At 36.8% G+C, this 6,212-nt stretch overlaps 1 protein-coding gene across 1 annotated transcript in view; it reads right to left on the reverse strand.

Moving 5' to 3' along the window:
- Positions 1–5,139, reverse strand: part of GRAP2 (GRB2-related adaptor protein 2) — a 62,452-nt gene extending 57,313 nt beyond the window's left edge. Inside the window, exon 1 of the mRNA XM_006098553.3 lies at positions 5,020–5,139. The gene's annotated coding sequence lies outside the window, so the exon portion shown is untranslated. The remainder of the gene's footprint in view (positions 1–5,019) is intronic.
- Positions 5,140–6,212: the final 1,073 nt, after the last annotated feature.

Genomic DNA, 6,212 nt, shown 5'->3' on the forward strand with positions numbered 1-6,212 from the left:
CCAATCATACACCATTTGTAGGCTGCCACATTAAACCTGTGGTTCTGGAAGGCTGAGAGGTGTGGAGAAAAACAAATGGAAAAGTATTATTCGTGACCAATTGATCAATTAGAGTGCTTTTCATTAAAAAACATAAAAAAGGCAGAAACAATTTAGCAATGACTGTGTTAGAAATGCATGAAAACATTATTAATGTTGGATTTTTTTCTCATTTATTTTTAGTTCTCTTTAGAAAATTACACTTGAGAGTTTCCTGTAATGGCAATCAAAGGAGCAAATAAGACAGCACTGGAGCCCTTTTGTAATGTTAATGAAGGGGTAGGGACTGATCCCCAGCTTGTAAGGCCTTTTCTGTGTAGTTGCTTCAGAAGCCAGACTGATTTACGGATGTCTGAGAGCATGAGATAACCAATTAGGGAAGTCACCTTCTAACAAGACTCATCCTTTGTCCCGTGAAGAAATCCAGTGTGCTCTTTTATAAATCTGACAATGGCTACACTCTTGTGTTTTAGCAGTAACATCTTATACAGCACAGGAATGTGGAAAACGATATGTCAAAATATCATCTCGTGTCCTGAGGCTCTGAGGTCTCCTAACTCCCCTCTCCTATTATTCCTTTCAGTTTTTTCCTTCCTATTCCTTCATCGTTCTACATTTTTCAGTTCCTAGTATTATCCTTTATGTTTAAAGTCCCTCATACAGAGCCTTAAGCTACATAAATGCAATAAGTAAACTCATCTATTGCTCTAATTCAGATGAACAAAACCAAAAACATATTTTGGTAGCAATACTCCCAGATTTTCAATAACTTAACTTAAAACTTGGATGGTGGTGGTGGTGCTTGGGGAGTGAGGGGTCCTGTTACTGATTTCCATTCAGTTTCATTTGTGTCACTTCTCCCTGACAGGTGCCAGTCTTCATATAGAATGCTCTGGAATCAGACCATCTGGGTTCAAATCTGGACTCTACCACATACTAGTTAAGTGACCTGTGCAAGTTACCTAACTTCTCTCTACCTCAGTTTCCTCACTTGTGAAAGAAGGATAATATTAGCACTTATTTCATTGTGCCATTATGAGAAGCAAATGAGTTAATACTTGCTAAGTGCCAGAACAGTGCTTGGCAAATAACAGACATTGTTTTAGGAACTTTATATGTATAAATTATTTCATCTTCAAAACGATACGATAAGATAGGTGCAATTATTACTCTCATTTTATAGCTTAAGAAACTAAGGCACAGAAAGACTGAGTAACTTGTCCCAGTTGGCCCAATTAGTAACTGAAGGATTGGCCTCAAACCCAGACTGTCTGGCTCCAAAGCAAGCATTCAGTAAATGTTACTTCTTGTTTTTGTTACCTGAACGTATACACTCAATAAAATATCTCCTGTTGCCCTGGCCGGGTAGCTCAGTTGGGTGGAGCATCGTTCCGATACGCCAAGGTTGCAGGCCGGATCCCCGGTCAAGGCACATACAAGAACCAACCAATGAATGCACAAAGTGGAACAACAAATCAATGTTTCTCTTCCTATCTCTCTCCCTCCCTTTCTTTCCCTCTAAAATCAAACAATAAAATTTTTAAAAGTAAAAAATACTTATAAAAAATAAATATCTGCTGTTGCTGCTGATAATGATGAATTTGTATGTGTAATCCTTCTTCAAAGTGTACTAAGATGTATATGACCCCTACAGGATTAGTCGATTTAGGCAAGGATTATCGCCTGAAGTCATTGGTGAAGTTTGTTGGGACATAGGATATTACCATGTGCCAAAGTGTCACCTGCTCAGGTTACTTCTCAATTCCAAAGGAGAAAAAGTAGCTTTGTGACAGAGATCCCTGGAGTGAGGTCGCTACCTTGAACCACGATCAAACTGAGCATCACAAATAGAGGGACAACCTGGCATTCGGTGCCTCCTGTGAGATGCAATATAGAGCACCTTGTAACAAATGCTCCCTCGAAATATAATAAATGCTTTAGGTCTAACTTTGAGCTTACAGGAAATACATGGGGTAAAGGAAGAAATGAAATGATATCATGAGGCAACAACAAATCCAGAATGTGGAACATTCCACAAGATAAATGGCCTAACCTTTTAAAAAATTCAATGTCAAATAAAAAGACATAAAACACCAAGGCAAAAATGTGCTTTCCTTTTTAACAATCACATCTAGTTTTGTGGGTTTTTTTTAGGTATGGAAGAAATTTCAAGGATGAATGGTGAAAGTTAGATATGGCCTAGATATTAGATAATATTAAGGAATTACTGTTCATTTTCTTAGGTATAATGATGGCATTGTAGTAATACAGGCAAATGTCCTTATTCTTAGATGTACTGATTTAGAGATGAAATGTCATTTTGCCTATAACTTACAAGTAGTTCAGAAAGAAATCACATACAAATGTAACCAATATAGCAATAAATTCACAACTGTTGAATCTAGGTGTTATAGAGGTGTTAATTGTACCAATATTTTAACTTTAACTTTGAACATTTTCTTCACTTTCTTCATAAGATATATGCCTTACATCTTTGGAGAACATGTAGGACTTTTATTTTCATGTACTTAGTAATAGTTTTATGTTTTAATTCCCTAAAACGTTTGCCTCTGAATTAATATTTAAAAAGAAATTTTTTTTAAAAAAAGTTACTAAATTCCTATTGGCTCAAGCTTATTGAAAACTTAATAATAGTTGTTGAAGAGAATTCAGTGCCTAACACATAGTAAATGCCCAATAAACGTTTGTCAATGTTCATTTATGTATGTAGTACGCTTTTCTGAGGATTGCAAAGTGGAGAGAGACAGGGAGAGAGGGAGAGGAGAGGAGAGAGGGAGAGAGGAAGAGAGAGAGGGAGGGAGGGAGGGAGAGAGTGATAGATAAATGGAGAGGGAGAGGGAGAGGAGGTTGTGTTGTTTCTTTACGGATCAAGATATGCTGGGCAAATACTTGAGATGGACAAAATGGGGGCCATTCGACCCTATCCTTTGATTCAAATAGCTTAGGTCATGAAGATTCTTGACCAAGTTTTGAGTTTGAATAGCTTAGGTCATGAAGATTCTTGACCAAGTTTTGAGTTTGTTTTGCAAGGGCACGAAAATGAAAAATCTGTCCCTAGGACTAATCCAGAAGCAACTACTATTACTTGTTTAGAAAATACTGATGGAATCACACTTAATGACACATTTTTGAACAATTGTAGACTTTTCTTGATTCAGGAAAAGAGGCAAGTTTTGCTCAAGTTTTGGCATGAACCCTACAAGTCACCAACACCAGTGAATGTTATTCTCTGAGAATCAATAAATATGTGGAAACTAGAGTCATTTTCAGCTCGTCCAGAAGGCAATGGTTCTCAAAGAGATGGCTTTAGGTAGTGAGATATACTTTGTATAAGAGGTGGGAAGAAAATGATCAAGATTAAAAAAATAATAATGGTATCATTTTGCATTTTCATAGTGCCATTTTCCTAAGGCACTTCATATCTATGTTAACTCATTTATTCTTATAATATCCCTGTAAGGTAGACATAGAACTACTGAGATTAAAAAAAATAAAAGGGATTTTCATCAGGGTCTAAGATGTGGAAGAAATTCAAAAGGATATTATATTAGCAATAGAGATATTTCTTCATATTGAACAAACTGATCACCTCCTTCCCCTCTGCTTCAGTAAAGTCTTTTTAAAAAGATAAAATCTATTACAATTTAGGGAGAATAAGATTACAGTTTACTACAGGGGAGACACTCCCAGTTCAATCTAAAAAGGTAATTTTATTCAATGATATAGGGCTGTCTCTCTTTAATAAAAAACACAAAATAATTCTCAAAAAGAGTACAAATCAGAATTTTTAAAACTTGAAATTTAAATGCACTTAGCTATTTACGTAGTTTTCTTTATTTAACAATGGATCCTTTTGTAAAGAGAATCACTTTAAATTATTTTATAAATATTAAGTTTTATAAAAAATTACACTGGCTTGTTAAAGCAGAATATACTTACAGTAAATGTTCTTTCTGAAACCAAAAATAAGAAAAAAAGGGGAGAGGGGACCACTAAGGAGCTAAACAATCTATGACAAATGTAGTTGTATAGAAAAGAATCTTCAGCCTGAGGTTTCCCATTCTCAGATGACACAACATAAGCAACATGTAATCCTTTCCATTGGATTTTTAGATTCCAAATTTTTCCTCTCTTAATTGATCTAGGGATGCTTATTTTCAGTAATGTGCAAATTAAGAGCATGGCCTTAATTAACAAGGCCTAATTTGGGGTATATAAATACAATATTTTTTTTCACAAAATTGTGTTTCAATACAATATTTTAACATTAGTAAAATCCTTGGCAGGTGTGTTCAATCCTCACATTCAGGTACAGGTGGGGCAAAGAGCATAGAGGAGATGTCTTAAGACTTGGTGCCTGAACTACAGACAGTCTTAGGGATATAGCGTTAACGGTTAATAAGGAGACAAAGATAGACAGCACTCTTCTCAAAATCTATTTCAACACAACGTTTTCTTTTTGTAAAGAAACCCAAACTGGAGTTCTTTGTTAAGGCAACATAAATACGAACAGAAGTAGAAATGAGAGCAGTAAGAGAAATCCCGACCTCAGAGTACTAGTGTTCATTCATTGCTGCTCAGCCCCTCACCTCCACTCCCCAGTTTGAATTAAATGCTGACTATGGTGAAGTGAAATTTCACCTTGGTAATCCCAGGGCCTAAAGTCTCTCTCTGATCTGGCTCAGAAGCCAGTCAGTGGAGGTATTTTTCTGTAATGGGCTGGGTAACGAACAGGTCTTCTAGTTCACTTGCCAGATAGAAGTCAAATCCTATCACCACAGCCATTGCCACAGCAAAAGATTTAGAGACCTTAGCTGATGGACCAAAGTATTAAAAGCAATATTTGGAGAGCCCATGGGGTTCATTTTAATTAGAACTGACTCATAGAGAGCATTCTGCAAATTATAAAACTGTTCAAGATGTCTAGAGAATGTGGACCGACGTTGTATAATGACATACCTTTTAGAAGAGAAGCGGTTGAGTCTGTATCTTGGCTTTGACACTGAGTTATTAGAATCCTCTCCTGCAAGAAGGAAGATGCATTCACATACAAATTACTGCATTTCAGAGTACAGATGCGCTGTCTTCCAACTACCACACTAAAGAGAGGGTACACGCTCACAGAAACATTAAAAGTTCCTCCTCCTCCCTACCTCTTACTCCCTCCTCCAAACTACCCCCAGTCAGTCCTGCAGTGTGCAGGCAAACCACACAGGAACTAGCAGATATGGGGCTTCAGAGAGTTGGGTGTGAGCCTTAGATTATGTGGTTTTGTTTTCTTGCTACCAGAGTTGAACTAAAATGCAGGAGGTTCACTGAAACACTTTGCTTCTTTATGCTTGGTTTCAGTTTTAACAAATTTCCCCCTGAACCATTATGTTCACATAAGAAAATTTCTAATCCTGGAGATGATCTATTGGCAAGCTGCTGCTGGTCTTAAGGAAAATGCTCATTTTCTCTTAGTATAGCCAAACATCCATAGAAACATTAAGAATTCTTAGGGGCACTTACTTAATACCACTCTGGTTCACTCACAATATTAAAATCCCAGGGAAAATGCATTCTCAGTGCACTTAGCCTATATTACCCTTAACAAACAAACAAAAAAGAGAAAAGCTGAGCCAGGATGCGTTCCAACATGTTTTACCACAGTCAGGACATGAACTGGGACTGGCTACTTCAACTTCTGGGATTCACTTTCTCTTGAGTTGGTTGGACTAAAGGATTTCTGAAATGTTAAGATTTTTTTTATTGCCTTAAGATTTTTGTCACCTCAACTTTCTTAGTTCTTATCTTCAAATTTATAACTCACCCGCCTCTCTAAGTTCCTCCCTCCCATAACAAGTACAACTTGTGAAGGCCTCTTTCCCTCTCTTTTCTCTTGTTGGAAAATGGATTGCAACGTTGCATCTTTTGTACAAAATTAGACACGTTTCTATTTCATTCACAGTTGGGGAACTGGACCCACGACAAAGAGGAAACTGTTGGCTCACAGGATATTCCTAACATCAATCCCTTGAAGACTAAGAAGAAAGGTATTATAAGACTCAATTTGGGGTTCTAAAATGGGAACTTATTCTATACTGTGAAATGGTATCCTTTTCTATCTCTTTGTCCCTTTATACCTAAATCTTGCTCAAGATTTACCCCTT

Source organism: Myotis lucifugus, unplaced genomic scaffold (assembly GCF_000147115.1).
Source record: "Myotis lucifugus unplaced genomic scaffold, Myoluc2.0 scaffold_239, whole genome shotgun sequence".
Taxonomy (NCBI): Eukaryota; Metazoa; Chordata; class Mammalia; order Chiroptera; family Vespertilionidae; genus Myotis; species Myotis lucifugus.